Raw genomic sequence first — 22,126 nt, 5'->3', positions numbered from 1 at the left:
GCCTAGAGCCCGTGCTCCGCAACAAGAGAAGCCACTGTAGTGAGAAGCCCGTGTGCCGCAACGAAGAGGAGGCCCTGCTCGCCCCAACTAGAGAAAGCCTGCGCACAGCAATGAAGACCCAACGCAGCCAAAAATAAATAAAATAAATTTATTTTTAAAAATGTTAATTTGTATAAAAGGCTCTCATACAAAAGAAAAATGGTACTACTTGTATGTGATTTTAGAGGAAAGAACTAGGATTGATGGGTAACCATTGAATGGAGAAAGATTTTTAGCCCCAAATAAGGAATGGTTTCCTAAAAATGAGAAACATTTAAAAAATAGATTGTGCTACCTTGCAAATAGTGAGAAGTCTTTCTCTAGAGTTTTTCCAGTAAGGTGTGTGGATTTCTATCAGAATTATTGTGGAAAGCAATTATTTCCAGCTTTGGATGGCAAGCTCAATTAGATGTCTATGACTCTCTGATATTATGAGAGCCAATAAACTCCTTGATTCATATGAGGTTTAAAAAATCATTCTGTGTGTTTCCTTTCTATGTTTCTGTTCATAACAAAGTCTGGACCATGCAGAGCTAATTCCTAGGCCTTTATAGTGCTATGTGGTAGGAAAGGAATCCTTATAAAGAAACGTGTTAATCTTTATAATACGTTTTTAAAGTTATTTTTCATAAAACATAGAAGGCTAAGCTTAAGAAGTGGAGAAGTACTTACATCAAAACTTTTCAAATATTTTCAAATATTATTTAACCTAAAGATATTGCATCTCTGTATAAGGAAAGATGGTTACTCTGTAGAGTCAGATAGTTACTCTGTTAGATATAATAATACTCTGTTAGATATAATAATACTAATATTCCATATAGTTAAAGTTCATATGAAGAAATCAGGCTATGGTTTATGAACTGGCAGTAAATCCTGTTATTTCTGGGTTGAGTGTAGCCAAAGACAAAGTTTCGTATCATTTATCCAGTGATCATATTGGACTTACTGCAAAGGTATACTTACTTTACTGATTCTAAAATATAATTGGATATTTTAGGCTTATCCATGTTCCATGACTCCTTGTCTTATAAAATCTTTGTTTCTAGGTGAATGATACTCAACAGCAGCTAATTCAGTCATCATAAGAAGGGATTTTTTTTCCTGTATTATGTAAATGAGGTTCAAGGCCACAGTACTTGTTGGTGCCAGAGTCAAAGCAAGAACCTGGGTCTCTTAATTCGTATTCTAGTGTTTTCTGCCTCATTATGACAATTACTGACTTTATAGTGAAACAGTAATCTTTACTATGTGAGTAAATGTATGGGCATCTCCTTTAGGAGATTCCATGGAATATGGGAAAGCCCATTTTTGTTAAATAGGACCTTTAATTAAAACATATATAACATTGAGTTCATCCTATATTCTGGCATCCTGCTAAGTGCATGCAAGTTACCCATATGGGTTTAACATAAATATGTTTTATTCTAAAAGATTTTATCCTAAGCTAAAATGACCGTTGCTGTCATGGAGTTAAATAGCTTTCTCTGTGAACATATTTAGGTGACTCCTCTATTAGGAAATTCTAGAGATTGAAGGAATAGCAAACTAGAATGAACAATTAGGTGGAAATCAGACTACTCCTCACCTGAGTCCTTCAAAGGGAAGAGAGAAAGTAGCGAATGAGTGTGTGTGTGTGTTGTAAGGTTTTCCCTTCGATTGTTACCAGCTGCTACTTCATGATAGTGTCTTGGTGGACTTGGGTTCTATAGCAATGAGACAGTGGACATGAAGAAAATAAACGGCTTCCATTTCCCCGCCGTTTCTAGTTTGTCTGGTGAAACCAAGGAGGCTCGCTATTTAAGAATCAGCTTCTTGGACTTCCCTGGTGGTCCAGTGGGTACAACTCCATGCTCCCAATGCAGGGGACTGGGGTTCGATCCCTGGTCAGGGGACTAGATCCCACATGCATGCCACACTAAGACCCGGCACAGCCAAAATAAATAAATAAATATATTTTTTAAAAAAAAGTCAGCTTCTTGGTGGCTGTCCCAGAGATCTCTAATATAACACTTAACCCAAGTCCAGGATTAATGTAGAAGAGTTGGCTGGTCCCTCCAGTCACAGCTGAGAAGGATCACAAAAGATTTCCTACCACGTGCTGCCCAGCCGAGCCGGCATTATCCGACCTTTTTGCCCTGCTTGCTACTGGCTACATTTTCAGTCCTTGGGCTTTTTAAAAGTACACAAGTTAGTTGGCCAGACTTTCTTTTTTAAAAAAACAAACAAAACTCATAGTCTAACATCTCCTTCTTTAACTTTTCTGATTTATCTAAATCCAACACACATTTTCACACAATCAGACCTAACGGTCTCTAGAGGCTAACTTGGGCCACAACTTGAGAAAACACCTAGAACTACTAATCAAGTGAGGTCACTAGTGAAGTGCAAGTGCTCACATAATCTTCCTGAAAACAGCGCTGCATCAAATACCTTCCTAAATAAAACTCCAGAATGTTTCTAACCCACCCCTTCCACTGCCCAGAGGTACTACCCAGGTGTGTTACTGAATGTATCTTTTCTCTTTCAGAGACGGGGAGGGAAAAACACTGTAAACCTTCTATAGCTGCATTAGCTGTAGTAGTTAACGTTCTCTGTAATGATACAAGCCTAAAAAGCTGTATTTAAAAAGAAAAATCAAATAACCTTTGAGTGCTGAAAGGCAAAAACTAGGTGAAGACTTCTGGCAAGAAAATATTTTTAAAATCATAAGATCATGAAGATAACAATTAGTGTGCTTTGTGTGTGTTGCTTTATTTTGTAGAAGTCAACTAGTTTCTAATAGACAGGAATAGATTGATACACACACTTTTTTTTTTTTTTTTTTCTTTTTGCGGTATGCGGGCCTCTCACTGCTGTGGCCTCTCCCGTTGCGGAGCACAGGCTCCGGATGCGCAGGCCCAGCGGCCATGGCTCACGGGCCCAGCCGCTCCGCGGCATATGGGATCCTCCCAGACCGGGGCACGAACCCGTATCCCCTGCATCGGCAGGCGGACTCCTAACCACTGCGCCACCAGGGAGGCCCGATACACACACTTTTAAAAGAAAATTTGGTAACATTCTCATTATTCATATGACTTAAATGGTTGTGCTTCTTTGACTCATTTTCATTTTTATGATACATTTATAATTGTTTCAAATAGGCATTTATTCACTTTAAAAACATTTATTCTACCCTATTAAAAGTTACACTGCAGATAAGCATTAGAAAGACCTTGCTCGCATGAAGTTAAACTAAAAAATTGTTGAATGAAAATGAGTGAAGTAACCCAACTTACCAAACTATTCAGTGTTAATATGAAAGGCTGCAAATTTCACTTTCACTGATTTCAGTCCCATCTGTCCAGTTCATTCCCAAATTACCCATTGGACCGACATACTTCAGACATTGGCACCATATATGAAGCTAAAAATATATTAATTTAGTTATATAGTAAAGTAAATTAATATGTTTTATGTTTATCTCCATTAGTAGCTTCAAAATTCTTATATAGGCAAAGAATGGGATGGCTGTCTGGTTGGGAGCGGAGATGGAGGGTAGGGAGCTCGGGGGAGGACTTGAAGCATCTGTCATTTAGAAAATTGAGAAAACATGCTACATAATGCTCTCTATTCTCTGTCGAATAGAAATGATTCATCAGTAAAATTAAGGATAGTAATATATTATAAAAGTGCTCATCTAGCAGTATTCAAAACAGTAGCTCAGGAAGAACCAGGTGAGAAGATGTGTGATGCAATGCTAATTTTCAAAAAATGGGGGTCAGAGACTTACATTTACCTAATTTTCTTTATTTTGACACGGTATCTTGGCAAAAGCAATGGGCTTTGCCACACATAGTGTATAATTGTAACACATCATTTTGTCTTCTGCTTTATATCACCTGTCAAATAGCTAATACTTGTCACAGCTCTCTTTTTTCCACACACCCCCATAGAGTTATCTGTCTTTATCATCAGCCCAGTGTTTTGGGAGACCGTGTTGGGCTGATTACTGAATGTTGATTAATTAATTGAGGTGAGACCCCAGAAGGTGCTCAGAATAACATGAGATATCTAAAATTATTTGTAAAACTCCCTAACCATCATAGATGTCAGGTAGCCATTAAAAAGGCTATATTTTTTTTCACAGCGCTGAGGCTGCATTTTGTCTTTCTGTGACTTGTTTTCCTCTTAAAGCCTGCTAATGATGCTCAGTTTGATTTGACATCTGGATTAAAATGTTAAGGAAAAGGTATGATTTTCCTTTACCTCTTAGAAAAGGCTTTATACAGTGAAGTGTGGAGCAACTAACTGTCCCGATAAATATACTTCAAACAAAAAAGGATGTGTTAAGGATTTCACTCAGCAGGGAAAGAGTCTGGATGGCTCAGTAACTCCCAGTATCGGCTGGTTCCATAGCTTGAAAGAAGGAAAATATAATACAGTCTATCCATGTGACTCAGATTGTCTCTTAGCATTAGCAGTAAAAGAACACATCTTTTGACATTACCATGAATATCCTGAAATACTGTAGATATTTTTAGAACATATAGAAATAGATTAGAATATAGATATATAAATAGGTAGAATAGGTAGGTATGATTATTGCTTAAAAATTAGAAATAAAATCTGGCCCATGTCTTTTCCAAGAAACCATTAAAAGCTTTCCTTTGTTTTCACATTCAAAAGGATAGCACTTGTACATGCAGAATAGCCAACCTGCTTCCCCTCTGGTCAGTACTTGATAACCAGAGCACATACAAACAAAATCTCCTTTCACTGCTGCTGTTAATTGTGAAAGAGCTTTATTCTTCCCCATGTCCCCAAATTCAGAAGCTGGTACAGTTCCAAGGTGTCCTGAATACAACTATCTGGCCTTGGGTTAAATCTCCAAGGAGTTTGGTATTCACTCACAACTTCACGGGGAAATAGAAGTTGTAATAATCACTACAAATATCTTGTGTCGCAATCGTAGCAGCTTTTTTGGTTCCTCACATATCCAATATTGAACCACCGAATGACTTTATTTTCTGATTGTGAAATTGCATCTTTGTTTTTCTGTATAGCAGATTTCATTTTATTCACTTGAAATTAAGGCAAGTTATTTAACATCTTTTAATGAGACCAGAATATTATAAAAGAAATCATGTGTTTGGGTTTTATGTCCATTTTCTTGGAGAGAAGGCCATAACTTGCAAAATGACTGGCAGCAGGGTAACTAATATAATTATATTCATAATTAAAAATTTGTATTTGTTTAGTCAGATTTCAGTTTCCTTAAACTTCGTGAATTTCTGTGTCACCAACAAGTTAATTCACAAATTAAACTTCGTGAATTTATTTCTAAAGTGTTTAAAATCTATTTTCGTGACTTAACAAATCCGATATACTCATGTCATGTCTTTGTTAACCAGGGACCGTTCTGCGCTCGCGAGATACATCTCTGAGCGGTGGCTCACGACACTGTGTTTACACACTTACGTCTCACCAGTTCTTTCCCCAACTCCCCGCAGTTCTCTGCACTTCGTCTGCCCCCGCCATACGCCCATAACCAAGTGTTATTTTCTGTCTCTTCTTTTCTGTTCCTTTGGGAGAGATCACAAAGCGTCCCTCTCTTGCAACCCCAGTACTGTATGTAGACTTAAGTACATCCTGTACCTTTTGCATCACTGCATTCTCTCTCCCTGGGTCCCACAGGGAACTGAGCCATGAAGAATCCCAAGTTACAGACTCTTTACTCAGCATTACTCCTCATGTCCAGAGCTTTGTTATTGAGATGGCTTGTCTGTATCTGACCACTCCCCGATGCACCTCACAGGGGTGAGTGCCCTGCCACGATATGCTGCCCAGGCTCTTGTGCAAAGAGGACTGACTGCCCCAGCAGTCTGCAGAGAGTTCTGAGCCACGAGGTGAGCCGGCAGCACCGCCTTACACTGTATCAACACAGCAGGTGACTAAACGCGTATACGCCCTAGAGGTACGAGAAGACCATTTACAGTGCATGACAGGCAGACCTCGATTTATTGTACTTCACAGATCCTGCATTTGTACTTATTGAGGGTTTGTAGCAACGCTGCATCGAGCAAGTCTATCCGCACCATTTTTTCCAACAGTATTTGCTCATTTCGTGTCTCTGTGTCATATTTTGGCAATTCTCACAATATTTCAGACTTTTTCACTTTTTATGACGGTGATGTGTGATCAGTGATCTTTGATATTACTACTATGACTTGCTGAAGGCTCCGATGATGGTTAGCATTTTTTACCATAAACTATTTTATAATTAAGGAGTATACATTATGTAGGCATAATGCTGTTGCCTACTTCATATACTACAGTATAGCATAAACAACTTTTGTGTGCACTGGGAAACCAGAAACTTCACAGGACTTCCTTTGTTGTGATACTCCCTTTATTGCGGTGGTCTGGAGCTGGACCCACAATGTCTCCAAGGTATGCCTGCATTGAGATGAGTACGTTTAAACCATTAGTATTTCTCTCTTCAACGTCTAGACCGAAGAAGATGTTTACGGGTCCGTCTCGGTGGTCTTCGCTGAGTCCTGGGTCCCTACGATTTTGCAGTTCCTGCTATCTCAGTATCCCGCTGCATTAAACTACAGGGATGCGTCGTCAGAGCTCTTTCAACGTGTCTCTCCTCTCTTCCTAATCCCCAGCACTCTTTTTTTTTTTTTTAAACATAGATTTTATTTATTTATTTATTTATGGCTGCGTTGGGTCTTTATTGCTGCACGTGGGCTTTCTCTAGTTGCGGCAAGCGGGGGCTACTCTTCGTTGCCGTGTGCGGGCTTCTCATTGCGGTGGTTTCTCTTGTCGCAGAGCACGGGCTCTAGGCACGGGGGCTTCCGTAGTTGCGGCTTGAGGGCTTCAGTAGTTGTGGCTCGCGGGCTCTAGAGCGCAGGCTCAGTAGTTGTGGCGCACGGGCTTAGTTGCTCCGCGGCATGTGGGATCTTCCCGGACCAGGAATCGAACCATGTCCCCTGCAGTGGCAAGCGGATTCTTAACCACTGAGCCACCAGGGAAGTCCAGTCTCCAACAGTCTTTACTTGCCGTGTACATATTCACACATAATAATCCTGATAACTGTCTAAACCTGTCAAAGAAGAATGTTGTCAAAGGAAAAAGAGGTCAGAAGTGGACCCCTGAAGTTTGCAAGCCCATTTCTGGTGTGATACTGGCAAACTCGTTCATCTATATATATATATATATATATATATATGATAACTACATTCCACAAATGCTTATTGAGTGCCTAGTGTATGCCAGACACAGGATCTTGACCAGTTTGGGAGAAGGTAAGTGGTCAGGAAAAACCAGGAGACAATTAGGTGTCATCCAGGCAAAAGGAAGAACACCTACCTGCAGGGTGGTGGGGACGGGGAAGGATGGATGGAGAGATACGCATTGGGGGAACTTCATATAATTAACCATGCCTGGGGCAGAGCGTGCACATAGGCATCTGGAAGGAGAGGAGGCTTAGAAAGGTGAATTTGGGCCAAGTTGGCTAAAGAACTTCATAACAGTTATTTGATTTTTTAAAAAATTCCTCAGATTTTTGCCCCTATGCAGAACAGTATGGAGGTTCCTTAAAAAACTAAAAATACAATTACCATATGACCCAGCAATCCCACTACTGGGCATATACCCAGAGAAAAACATAATTCAAAAAGACACATGCACCCCAATGTTCATTGCAGCACTATTTACAATAGCCAGGTCATGGAAGCAACCTAAATGCCCATTGACAGATGAATGGATAAAGAAGATGTGGTGCATATATACAATGAAATATTACTCAGTCATAAAAAGGAATGAAATTGGATCATTTGTTGAGACGTGGATGGACCTAGAGACTGTCGTACAGAGTGAAGTCAGAAAAAGAAAAACATCGTATATTAACGCATGTATGTGGAACATAGAAAAATGGTACAGTTGAACTGGTTTGCAAGGCAGAAATAGAGACACAGATGTAGAGAAGAAACATATGGACACCAAGAGGGGGAAGTGGCGGTGGGGGGTGGGTGGTGTGATGAGTTGGGCGATTGGGATTGACATGTATACACTGATGTGTATAAAATGGATGACTAATAAGAACCTGCTGTATAAAAAAATTAAATTTAAAAAAAATTCCTCAGATTTTATGGCAAACGATGCAAATTCTTCCTGTAACATCCAATTGGATGTCAAGGAATCAAGGTTAAAATGCAGGTGTATATGTCTGGGCTATCTTAGTGCAGATCACTAATAGAGTGGACTTTCCTTCCCGAGTTCTGTACTGTGTTATTTGCACTGTATTAAAATAATAATAACACTGGTAATGATAAAAAATGAGGTTGTCACTGAACTTCGCTAGGTTTGGGGCTTTGATTTTTTTGGTATAATTTTAACCTACTAGGGAAAAAAATTCTGTTTTTACTTCTAACAAAATGGTAATCTGACCAGTGTTTTGAGAACAGACAGCTACAAACGCATTGAAGAAAGCCCTAAGTGGGTTTCTTTTGATCAAAGAAAAATCCTTCTCTTAGTGTGGGAATCGGCCACTCTTCACCCAGACACCTCTTGCTGTGGTGTGTGTTAGTGGATGAAGCGGAGGGGAGTAACTGAAGAGTTGAAGGACCCTCTGGTACCCTTCTCTGAAGGCATCTCTGAAAGACCTATAGCAAAATACTGAACAGCTACCGATCTTTTGAAGATGGTTGAATTTTGTTAGCTTAGAGCATGTAATATAAGACTCAAGATTTAACCAACACTGCCAATTACTATTGAGAGTTGCACTGATTGCTATTTTTTCCAGCTTTATTGAGATATAATTGACATATAACGTGTACGTTTAAGGTGTATAATATGATTTGACACATTTATTGCAAAAAAAAATTTATCACTGTAGCATTAGCTAACACTATCTCATCACATAATTACCATTTCTTTTTTGGGGTGAAAACATTTAAGATCCACATTTTTTTTTTCTTTTTTTGCGGTGCATGGGCCTCTCACTATTGTGGCCTCTCCCGTTGCGGAGCACAGGCTCCGGACGCGCAGGCTCAGCGGCCATGGCTCACAGGCCCAGCCGCTCCACGGCATGTGGGATCCTCCCGGACAGGGGCACAAACCCGTGTCCCCTGCATCGGCAGGCGGACTCTCAACCACTGCGCCACTAGGGAAGCCCTAAGATCCACACTCCTAGCAACTTTCAGGTACTATAAAATACAGTATTGTTAACAATATTCACGATGCTGTGTATTAGATCCTCAGAACTTAATAATCTTATAACCAGAAGTTTGAACCCTTTACTCAGTGTCTCCCAATTTCCCCCACCTCCCAGCCCCTGGTGGCTACCACTCTGCTCTGTTTCTATGATTCAGCTTTTTTATATTCAACATATTTGTCTTTCTCTGCCTATTTCACTTAGCTTAACATCCTCAAGGTTCATCTGAGTTGCTGTAACAGTAGGATTTTCTTTTCTCTCATGGCTGATATTCGTGTGTGTGTGTGTGTGTGTGTGTGTGTGCATGCGTGTGTGTGTTGTTACATCTTTATCTGTTCACCCATTGATGAATGCTTAGATTGTTTCCATATATTGGCCTTTGTAAATAATGCTGCAGTGAACATGGGGGCACAGATTTCTTTGAGATCTTGTTTTCATTTCCTTTGGATATATATCTAGAAGTAGGATTCCAGGATCATATGGTAGTTCTATTTTGAATTTTTTGAGGACCCTCCATACTCTTTTCCACAGTGGCTGCACCAATTTACATTCCCACCAACAGTGAACAAGGGTTTCCTTCATATCTTTGTCAACACTTTTTTTTTTAACTCTTATCTTGTAGACAACAGCCATTCTAACATGTGTGAGATGATAGTTCATTATGGTTTCACATTTCTGATTAGTGATGTTGATCATCTTTTCATATACGTGTTGGTCATGTGTATGTCTTCTTTGGAAAAATGTCTATTCAGTTCCTCTGCCCATTTTTAATCAGGTTGTTGTTTTTTGGGGGGTTTTTTTGAGTTGTATGAGTTCTTTTTAATATTTGTTTATGGCTGCATCCAGTCTTAGTTGTGGCATGTAGGATCTTTCATTGCAGTGCACGGGTTTCTCTCTAGTTGCGGTGCATGGGCTCTGTAGTTGCTGTGGTGCATGGGCTTAGCTGCCTGGTGGCATGTGGGATCTTAGTTCCCTGACCAGGGATCAAACCCATGTCCCCTGCATTGGAAGGCAGATTCTTAACCTCTGGACCACCAGGGAGGTCCCTGAGTTGTATGAGTTCTTTATATATTTTGGATATTAACTCCTTACCAGATATATGATTCGCAAATACTTTCTCCTTTTCTGTAAGTTGCCTTTTCATTTTGTTGATTGTTTCTTTTGCTGTACAGAAGCTTTTTAATTTGATGTAGTCCCACTTATTTTTGCTTTTCTTGCTTGTGCTTTTGGCGTCATATCCAAAAAAATCACTGCTAAGACAAATGTCAAGGAACCCTGTGTTTTCTTTCAGGAATTTTGTGGTTTGGGGTCTTATATTTAAATCTTTATTCCATTTTGAGTTATTTTTGTGATTTGTGTAAGTAAGGGGTCCAATTACACTCTCCTGCATGTGGTTATTCAGTTTTCCCAACACCATTTATTGAAGACGCTGTCTTTTCCCCACTGAGTATTCTTGGCTCCCTTGTCAGATGTTGGTTGACCATATATCTGAAAGTTTATTTCTGGGTTCTCAATTCTGCTCCATTGGTCTATGTGTCTGTTTCTATGCTGGTATCATACTGTTTTGATTACTATAGCTTTGTAGCTATATTTTTGTTTGAAATCAGGACATGTGATGCCTCTAGTTTTCATCTTCTTTCTCAGGATTGCTGTAGCCATTGAGGATCTTTTGTCATTCTATACAAATTGTAGGATTTTTTTCTACTTCTGTGAAAAAAATGTCATTGGAATTTTGATATGGATTGCATTGGATCTGTAAATGGCTTTGGGGGAAGCATGGACATTTTAACAATATTAATTTTTATCCATGAACATGGGGTATCTTTCTTTGTGTCTTCAGTTCCTCTCATCAAAGTCTTGTGGTTTTCAGTGTACAGATCTTTCATCTCTTTGGTTAAATTTATTCATAAGTTATTGTTTTTGATGCTAAAATGAATGGAATTATTTTATTTCTTTTCCAGATGTTTAGATGTTAGTGTAGAGAAAGGCAGCTGTTTTCCATATGTTGATTTTTCTATTCTGCAACTTTACTGAATTCATCAGTTAGTTCTAGAGTTTTTTGGTAGATCTTTAGGATTTTCTATATGTAAGATCAGATCATCTGAAAACAAAGACTTCTTTTCAATTTGGATGCCTTTTTATTTCCTTTTTTTTTTTTTTTTTTTGCCTTACTGCTCTGGCTAGGACTTCCAGTACTATGCTCAATAAGAGTGGTGAGTGTGGGCACCCTTGTCTTGTTCCTGATTTTAGGGGAAAAGCTTTCAACCCTTCACCATTGAGTATGATGTTGGCTGTGGGTTTGTCATATATAGCCTTTAAATTATGTTGAGGTATGTTTCTTCTATACCCAATTTGTTGAGTGTTTTTATTATAAAGGTATGTTGTATTTTGTCACATGCTTTTTGTGCATCTATTGGGATGGTTATATGATTTTTATCTTTAATTCTAATATTAATGTGTACCAAATTTATTGACTTGCATGTGTTGAATCATCCTTGCATCTCAGGGACAACTCCCACTTGATCGTGATGTATGATTATTTTAATGTGCTGTTGTGTTCAGTTTGCTAACATTTTATAGAGAATTTTTACATCTATATTCATCAAGGGTATTGGTCTGTGATCTTCTTTTAGTGTCTTTATCTGGCTTTGGTATCAGGACAATGCTGGCCTCATAAAATGAGTTTGGAAGTATTCTCTTCATTTTTTGGAAAAGTTTGAGAGCAATTGGCATTAATTATTCTCTAAATGTTTGGTAGTATTTCACCAGATGGTGAAACCATCTGGTCCTGGGCTTCTCTGTATTTTGGGGGTTTTGATTACTGATTCAAGCTCTTCACTCATAACTAGTCTGTTCAGATTTCTGTTATTCAGTATTGGTTGTTTCTAGGAATGTGTCCATTTCTTTTAGGTTATTCAGTTTCTTGGTGTAAATTGTTCATAGTAGTCTTGCATGATCCTTTGTATTTCTGTGATAGCAGTTGTAATGTCTGTCTTTCATTTCTGATTTTGAGTTCTCTTTTTTATTTCCCCTGAGTTAGCCTAGCTAAAGGTTTGTCAATTGTATCTTTTCAAAAACTGGCCTTGGGCTGATTACAGTAATCACTAATCTGTTTGTATCAATACAAAATAATAAAATACATATTTGATGAAAATTTAAGTTACTTCTCATGTACTTAGGCAAGAATTTCACAGAGTAACATTTCTAGTCATTTAATGTCATATCATCTATTTCATCTTTTATTTCAGATGAATAGGAAGAGACCAACCTATTAAGAATTGTGATTGTTTTTTTGTTTGTTTGTTTAGACTTACGGAGGAACTTGTACAACTTTCCTCTGTAATCATTCCGTTAACGTTTCCCTTAGGTTTTAATTGTAATATTTTAATTACACAACTAATAGACTGTTAATGATTCCTTATTAAAAACTAAGATATAAGACATATACAGGGTAAAGACAGTCTCTCCTGGCCTTCTCCCACTACCCTTGTCATTCTCCTTTCCTCCCCAGAGATAATCATTCTTAAGTTTGTGTGCCCTTCCAAAATTTTTCCTATGTTTACATTATATATACTTGTACCTATACATGCATAGGCAGATTGATGTTTGTTAAAGTTTTTATTTATCTAAACCAAATCAGATAATGTGAAGCTCATACTTTACATTAGATGATTTCAAGCCATTAATTTTTTTTTCTTATAAAAAGTCATTCTTTAAGGCTTATAGAAAGGCATTTTTCAAGGCTATTTTTTTTCTTTCTTTTACCCAGTGTCTTAGCTCAAGCTGTTATAATGAAATAGCATAGACTGGGTGGCTTCAACAGTAGAAATTTATTTTCTCAGTTCTATCACCTGAAGTTGGAAGTCAGATGCCAGTGTGGCTGGTTTCTGGTAAAGGCCCTCTTCCTGGCTTGCAGATAGCCGCCTTCTCCTTGTGCCTTCACAGGGCTGGGGGAGAGAAAGAAGAAATTCTCTGGGGTCCCTTTCTCATAGGGGCACTAATCCTATCATAAAGACCCACCCTCATGAGATCATCAAAATCTAATTATCTCCCAAAGGCCCTGTCGACAAATACCATCACATTGGGGGTAAAGGCTTTAACATATAAATATGAGAGAGACAAACATTCAGTCCATAACACCCAGGCTATGCCACTTCTTTTAATTAGTAATGTGAATAAAGGTGCCGACTTTTTTTTTTTTAACATCTTTATTGGTAGGTGCTGACATTTTAAAAATGACTAAACCAAAGGGAAAATAAATATTTAGGAGTTTAGATAATCTTATCAGAGTACAAAGGTGGGGATGAAAATGAAGGTAAATTCAAAAGGGATAAAGGTCTAAAATTCCATTAAGTAAAAAAAAAAAATTGTATGAATATAGGATGGGTAAAGCTTGAATTTGACAGCAGTTAACATGAGAAGTATCTGGTGATGTTGACAGTGACTAACTGATGTGATGTGTGAATGCAGTTTTCTGATACTTTAATAGAAATATAATATCCTGATCAAGAGAGATCATTATTAGTCTCTCTGCATTCTTCCCTTAGTAGGCCACTTTGAGAATACTGTATTCAGATATAGCAAATATAAGGAAAAATACAACCAAACCAGTGATTGTTTCTGATTGTGCAATGCTGATACTGTCTAATGGGTTTGTGGAAACAGTTAATTACTAAAGTGCCTGTGAAATGCATGGTGACATAACTAGTATACAGCAAGTTTGAATTTCATAGAGTAGAGTATGCAATAAAATACTTGGTACCTTTGTAGAAAGCAAGCAAGAACTTGTTTTTTTATGATAAGGTATTAATTTTTTTATGTGCCTTTGATTATAATTGAAACAAATTTCAAGAGACAGTGGTCTAAATCATTCCAAACCAAGCATGGTCGCATGCACACCTGAGAGCTTGGTAGGAATGCAGACTCTCAGGCCCCATCCTAGGCCAGCTGAATGAAAACCAGCACTTTCACAAGATCCCCAGGTGATCCACAGGATCATTAGAGCTTAAGAACATGGAAATTTTCAGTTGTGTTCAATGAAAGCTTTAAAAAGCTATGAAAATGTCTCCAGACTTCTTTTTATACCCTTTTAAAGAGTGATGCAATACTTCAGGTAGAGTGAAAATGAAGGATGATATAATAGTGATGGCTTATGTGGCTGTTGCATTGTTCTTCTAGGCAATTCTATCATTCTTAACATTTTCATATTTTTTTTAGCACAGATTGAAATGATTGCCTATTTGTGAGATAATTCCTAGGATGATTAAATAACAAATGTTTTAAGATACAGAAAAAATAAGATCACTAAGATCCCACAGTGTACCTTAGATTTATAGGAGTCCATTGCACTCGTATTTTAATTGCAAAATAGAATGAGTTTTATTCTACTTTAAAAATATACAAATTTTTTGGTTTTTGGAAGAAAGAATCTTCTGGGGAAAAAAACCTCAAAGAATAAAATTCGGTCCAGTAGACCCTGATGATATACCAAGTGTTAAGGATCTTTCAAAATATACTGGAAACCAGATTGTATGTACAAAAATGTAGCTAAGAATGCGAAGAGATATGAAATAAGTATCAGGTGAGTACTGTGAAGGTTTAGAAGAATGAGAGTTTTGTCAACACATTCATTAAGCATTAAGTGCCCATGAGGTGCCAGACCTTGTTCTTGGAATTGGGATAAAATGGCCTACTGGAGCTTATGTTTTGGTGGAGGGCCCAGACAGTGACCAGCCAGTGAAGGTTTGTCTAATGCTAAGTGTTATAAAGAAAACACAGAGCCGGGGAGGGGATGGAGACAGATCAGGACGCCACAGAGCAGGGGCTTTCCTCGTGTTCAGTAATTAGGGGAGCATGGAAGGAGTCGCCATTCGACCGGACACTGAATGAAATGAGAAAGAGCCGTGTGGGGTGAAATGGCCCATAAACAAAACTGCAGCAAGATTTTCTGCTCTAAAGACCTTTCATCTCCTTAATTGAGTGAAACTGCCTACAGCCTCAGGGTTATTACCCAGGATGCAAATACCATCAACCCCTGCTTTCTTCATCAGCTTGGTGTCCTGAAATATGTCCCAGCACAAGAAGCAGCGTGAGCTCCACAAAGAGCCCTTCGGTCCCAGCTCAGACACCTGTCCCCCCAGTGGTGTGAAAACACTGATCAGTCGTTACCAACTTAGTTCAAGTTAAACACAACAGTTTAACACAACACTCTTTTTTTTTTTTTTTTTTTTTGTGGTATGCGGGCCTCTCACTGTCGTGGCCTCTCCCGTTGCGGAGCACAGGCTCCGGACGCGCAGGCCCAGCGGCCATGGCTCACGGGCCCAGCCGCTCCGCGGCATATGGGATCCTCCCAGATCGGGGCACGAACCCGTATCCCCTGCATCGGCAGGCGGACTCTCAACCACTGCGCCACCAGGGAGGCCCTTTTTATATATATATATATTTTATTTATTTAGGCTGCGTTGGGTCTTGGTTGCTGCACGTGGGCTTTCTCTAGTCGCGGTAAGCGGGGGCTACTCTCCGTTGCGGTGCGCAGGCTTCTCATTGCGGTGGCTTCTCTTGTTGCGGAGCACGGACTCTAGGCACACGGGCTTCAGTAGTTGTGGCTCGCGGGCTCTAGAGCGCAGGCTCAGTAGTTGTGGCACATGGGCTTCGTGGATCCGCGGCATGTGGGATCTTCCCGGACCAGGGCTTGAACCCGTGTCCCCTGCATTGGCAGGCGGAGTGGAGTCTTAACCACTGCGCCACCAGGGAAGTCCCCAGGTCCACTTTTGAGCTCAGTCTGTTTTCACCTCTGCAAATTGGGGGAAATACCTAACTTGCATGGCTGTTGTGAAAATTTTAGCTAATATACATCAAATACCTGGCATATATTAAGTGTTTGAAAAACAGGAGCTATTATATACTGTTACTCACCATTGTGGTTATTAGTTCATTTATATCTCCCTTAATATGTGGCAATCAAATTACAAATGTTCCCCCACAGATTCTTTATCATCTGACTTAGTTTCAGTCTCATTATTTGTTCTATGGGGTAACTTTTATAACGATTTAGAGTTCCCATAAGCGAGTTAGAGTTCCCTACCTCGGGCCTCCCCTCACCTACCATAGGCAGCTGCTCCCTCCAGGGTATGGTAGTGGAAGGTAGGTGTTGAGTGGGTGGGCCTCTCCAGGGCAGTTTGGGGGGATCAGTGTACAATATGCGTGAGTGACATCGTGGGAGCTCAGCTGCATGAAAGGCGAAGATTTTATCACGTCTGCTTTTAGCTGTCCTCCAAACCTCCCAGAATCGTTCACAAATGGAACATGTTTCCATTCTTCAAACACATGGGCAACTGGCTGGGAGCAATCCCTCAGGGACCTACAAAAGGGGTTTCAGTGTGTGACAGCCATCCCGAGCCTGGGGAACAGGAGAGAGGCCTCACTGTGGGACGGGGCTCTAGTCTGTCCCTCGCCCCTGAGATTTTCAGAGTCATGTCTGGTTAACCTGAGCTTTCAGATCCCATTTCCTGACCTGCTGTCATCGAACACTTCAGATTTAGTTTTCTCTGAAATATTAAAAAAAAAAAAGATTTGGATACTGTGTCTTCTTCCAACTTAACAGTCTGTTTCATAATCTTAATGGCTTTTGCTCATTTTAAAAAGCAGTGAGGAAGGGGAAGGGGGTTGGTCATGGAAAAATAGGTAACTATTATGACTGAATAAGTTTCCTTAAAATGTCGTGTAAAACTACATCAACAGGGCTTCCCTGGTGGCACAGTGGTTGAGAGTCCGCCTGCCAATGCAGGGGACACGGGTTCGTGCCCTGGTCCGGGAAGATCCCACATGCCGCGGAGCGGCTGGGCCCGTGAGCCATGGCCGCTGAGCCTGCGCGTCTGGAGCCTGTGCTCCGCAACGGGAGAGGCCATGACAGTGAGAGGCCCACGTACCGCAAAAAAAAAAAAAAAAAAAAAAGTACATCAACAAAATAGGACCAACCCAAGAGCTAGAATCATTGGATTTTTATACAACATAATGCCCGTGAAAAATACTAAAACCCATAACTGCCTAAAACAACACTGAAGGAATGTGAAGAAGGAATGAGTGAAGGAGGGAGGAAAGAGGAAGAAGGGGAGGGGAGGGAGGGAAGGTGAGAAGAGGAACAAGGAACATGGAGAAGGAAAGGAAGAGAGAACCCCGGCATCTGGTTCAGAGACCAGAGGACGCACGGGCAGGGCTCTGGTGGCAGGCTTATTTCTGCCTTGCTTCCTGGCTCGGCTTCTGTCGAACGGCCCTGAGCCATGGTGATAGCGATTCTCAACCGATTGCAAGACAGCCTTTGCAGAGGAAAGTCTGAGCCGTCAAGGTGTTCAGGCTGAGGCAGTCCCCGCAGCAATCAGAATCACACCTTCAAGAACAGACCAGGAAGTGGCCTCCTGTTTGAGATGCCCCTGATTTATGTTGAGTCTCAGTCATCAGCATGGTGGCCAAAAATTAGGTGTGCCCCTCACGGCTCTCCTGTGTCCCAGGTACTCTCAGAAAATGGTAGCAGAGGCAGGAGTGCATGGTGATCCAGTCCACCTGTGCTGAGAGATGCAGGTCACGTGGCCAGAAGACTATCTCACCTTTCCAGAAGAAGTCAGCCTAGTGGGTCTGCCTCTGATGGATCCCCGCCACCTCCAAGTGCTGTTCCTTCTGGCAGTATAACAGGGAGCAGACGCAGGACATCACGGGGTGTGGTACACAGCACTGCTCCTGGGGTGGGATACGCAGGGTGTGGGAGGTGATGATGGCAGTTGCAGTGGACGTGATGAGGTGGGTGGAGGTTAGCTTGCTCTGGGCTAGGGCTCTGTGATCAGAAAGATACATTTCTTTTTTTTTTTCTAATTTATTTATTTTTGGCTGCGTTGGGTCTTTGTTGCTGTGCGCCGGCTTTCTCTAGTTGCGGCGAGCAGGGGCTACTCTTCGTTGCAGTGCACGGGCTCTAGGTGCGTGGGGCTTCAGTAGTTGTGGCACGTGGGCTCAGTAGTTGTGGCTCACGGGCCCTAGAGCACAGGCTCAGTAGCTGTGGCGCACGGGCTTAGTTGCTCCACGGCATGTGGGATTTTCCCGGACCAGGGCTCGAACCCATGTCCCCTGCATTGGCAGGCACATTCTTAACCACTGCACCACCAGGGAAGCCCAGAAAGATACATTTCTGATGCTCTTTATTCCTTTACGTAAATGCTACTTTCCGTATGGAACCATTTCCCTCTAGATTGTTCCTTAAAGAACATCTTGAGCATACCTTGCGGTGCAGTTCTGATGCTACAAATTCTCTCACTTATGTGTGTATGAAAATGTCCTTATTTCACCCTCATATTTGAAGGATATTTTCCTCTCCTCTGCAGTCCCCAGGCAACCACTGATTTTCTATCACATAGATAACTTTTTACATGAAAGTCTAGAAAATAAATGGAAACAGAGAGTGTGTATTCTTTTTTTTTTGGTCTAGTTTTAATGCAACATCATAATTTTGAGATTCATCCATGTTGTGTGTGCATCAGTAGTTCATTCCTTTATGTTGCTGAGTAGTGTTCCATTGTGTGGTTATATCACAGTTTGTTTACCCATTCACCTGCTCTGAGTATTTGTATATGAGTCTCTGCACAGATACGTGCTTTATTTTCTTTGGGGTGGCCTAGAAGTGGCATGCTGGATCATATGGTAGGTGAATATTTATGTTTTTACCAAACTGCTAAACCGTTTTCCAGTGTGGTTGTACCATCTTACATTCTCATCATCTGTGGTCGGCAGTCAGGGATACACCTTTAAATAAGGCCCTCCCTGCTCCCAACCTTCCCATGCTTCAGCTGTTGCTATACACAGGCACAAATTGAATTCAAAGTCATGGAACGTGGGCTTTATTACACAGGCAAGGAGAAATCGCTAAAGTTGTTTTGGATGTGAGCTCAGACAATCATTCTTTGGCAGAGAATTCTGTGGCCTGGGGAGCTTGGAACACAGTCCGGAGGGGGAAGCTATGGCCACGGACAGGCGTTTCCCTGGCTGAGAGGATTCTTTTCCTGTGTGGAGGGGAATAGCCAAAGGATGACCAGAGTGGTGCCCTCTAAAGTGTGGGGTGCAGGGCGGCAGCCGTCCTGCCCAGGTCTAAGGGCGGAACTATTCCCCTCTCCTGATCCAAGCTCTCACCATCTTTAAAAACCCACCTTAGGTCCTCACTCGCGTGGGATCTTCCGTCACTGGGGCCGCTCTGTGTATCTGCTCCTCCTCAGCTGTTGGGTGTCTGCCCTTCTCCGTGTCTCACTTACCAGTTTGTCTGTAAGCTCTTGAGGCAGGCGCTCTGTCCCGGTTTTCTTCATGTGTCTGAAAAGTATTATGTACATAATGTAACAGCTGTTCAGAAATGTGGGTTGAATGAATGACGTGCTGCTGGTGGTTGGTTTTTCTCCGCTCCTAAGGGTCACCTGAGAGTGGCCAGCACGCTTCAGCGTTTACCGTGCGCAGGACCCAGTGTACAGCCGGGAGCTCGTTACCCACACTCTGCTCTCATCCTTCCCTAACAGTTCGTCCTTAGTTGGCTGACGCTACCCCAATTCTGTACTTTCTCTTACCTTATACTGACCCAGGGTGAACTCTGATTTGTTCTGATGTCCTCTCCTCATTGTCTTTTTAGACTACATCCTCACTAACTGTATTACATAACCCAGAACCAAAGAGGTAATTGTTTTCAGATTTCTGACCTTCCCAGCCTTGGCTTTGTTTCTGTCAGCTGGGTCACTAGAGACCCTGGCCGTAAGCATTTCCCAAGTGAGTCATGTCTCCGTACATTTGCTGATCCTTCCTTCCTTCTCCATCTAGACGACGTCCTGGAGTCTTTCAAAACTCAGCAAAGCAGCAGCTCTTCCTGGAGGGCTTCTCTTTTTATAAGAGATTTGCATGAAATCTCCTGTCTTTTGTTTCAGGTGTACAGTATAATGATTTGGTATTTGTATGTGTTGCAATATGAGCACCGCAATAAATCTAGTTAGTATCCGTCACCTCACAGTTACAATTTGTTTCTTGTGATGAGAACTTTTAAGATCTACTCTCTTAGCAACTTTCAATTATGCAATACAGTGTTATCTATAGTCACCATGCTGCACATTGCATCCCCCTGACTTAACGTATTTTATAAATGAATTTGTATCTTTTGACCCCCTTCACCCGTTTCTCCTATCCCCCAGCCCCTACCTCTGGCAACCACCAATCTGTTCTCTGTATCTATGAGTTTGGTTTTTTTGTTTTGTTTCTTTTAAAGTCTATACATAAGTGAGATCATACAGTATTTGTTTTTCTCTTACTTATTTATTCACTTAGCGTAATGCCCTCAAGGTCCATCCGCGTTGTCACAAATAGCAGGATTTCCTTCTTTTTATGGCTGAATAATACTTCCTTTCTCTCCCTTCTTATAGCACGTCCCCGTAAACCCCTCTCATCCTCCTTAAAAAAACTGGTCCGTAATTACTGATTACTTGCTTGTTACCCTATCTGAAGATAAGGACCATGCCTCATTTGACTTCATGTTTCAGAATCTAACGCGGTGCTGGTACATAGTAATGTCCAGACAATCAGTTAACGAATCAGTCAATTAATGACTGAAAGAATTCATTCGTATTCATCTTTCATTCTCTTATTTTCTCTTCATGTCTTCCCCTCTTAACTTTTCTTTTGTTTCTGTTTTTCTCCACTGTGACTAAATTTCTGCAAGATCATAGAAATAATACGAGCTTTGTGAGCTTTCGAGTTTTCTTAGCTCGACAGATGTTGGAAGATGGATTTTGAACCCTAGCAAACAAATTGGAAAAGTTTAAATGTCGTGGGTAGATGTGGCAGTGAAGATTTTATTGGCGTCTGTCGTGAGGGTGGGAACATCAGTGAGGTGAACATTCTTTGCTCAGGAATGAGAGGCCTCCGGACAGACCTGCCCTATTCTGACAGTAACACAAATAAAATTCCGTCACACTGAGGTGTTAGATAGTTGACCTTTCTCCAATCTGGAGGCCTCCCAAGATGTCCATTATGGAAACCAAAGGTAAAGACACTGTTTAAAACCTTCCAAACTTGGTTTAGCCCAGATACTTTTCATAGAGATATGACGAAATAATAGAGGTCCTAATACACTGTTCAGCAAGTCGTGGGTGCTACTAAATGCTAGGCTTTCATCGTTATCCTCCTTGCCGAGCTTCCTAAGGTTCCCAGAGACCTAAGTTTCCTTGACATTTCTCTTCGGATCAATGACATGAATGAGGGACAGATACAAACGGTACGTGCCCATCACCAACGTGCACATCTTCTTCACAGATGACAGGAACTTCATTCCCCTCTTCTGCACCTACGTTTTCTTTGAGAATAAGATGCTTTTGACTGCACTCCAGCTATGGATTAGGGAGAATGTTCTGTACAAACTTCCTGAGGGCCGTCCAGGAAACTCACACATAGTCAGGGACCGGTCCACTCGCCCAAAATCCTCCTCACGGATCCCTTTCCTAAGAGCACTGTGTAGTGATCCGTCTTTTCCTACCTTTGCCTGAGGGAGGTGCTCTAGACCTTGGCAGCAGGGGTAGGGAGCACCTGAGCAGGTATTTTGAGGGATACAATGTCAGAGCAGCGTGGAGGGGAGCCAGGTCAAGAGCCGGCAGCCGGCTTATCAGCATTAAGGTTCTCAGCAGAAACTCTCCAATCCCAGCCTGAATCCAGTTAAAGTGGCGGTAGTTAATCTGGGATACCCTAGTGATGCTATCTACTGTAATGTTAAATAGATGCTAATGTACTGAAAATGTTTTGAAAACAAACAAAACATAAAGGTAATGGGGAAAATAGCTATAGTGCTTAATTTCCTTACTTGAAAAATGTCGTCTTTATGGC

General features: G+C 41.0%; 1 protein-coding gene across 1 annotated transcript in view; it reads left to right on the top strand.

Annotated features, from left to right (window-relative positions):
* The window catches only part of ELOVL2 (ELOVL fatty acid elongase 2), a 60,194-nt gene that overhangs the window by 15,911 nt on the left and 22,157 nt on the right, over nucleotides 1-22,126 (top strand). The gene's annotated exons all lie outside the window — the stretch shown is intronic.

This window comes from Mesoplodon densirostris, chromosome 10 (genome assembly GCF_025265405.1).
Source record: "Mesoplodon densirostris isolate mMesDen1 chromosome 10, mMesDen1 primary haplotype, whole genome shotgun sequence".
Taxonomy (NCBI): Eukaryota; Metazoa; Chordata; class Mammalia; order Artiodactyla; family Ziphiidae; genus Mesoplodon; species Mesoplodon densirostris.
This window is presented reverse-complemented; position numbering and strand designations above follow the sequence as displayed.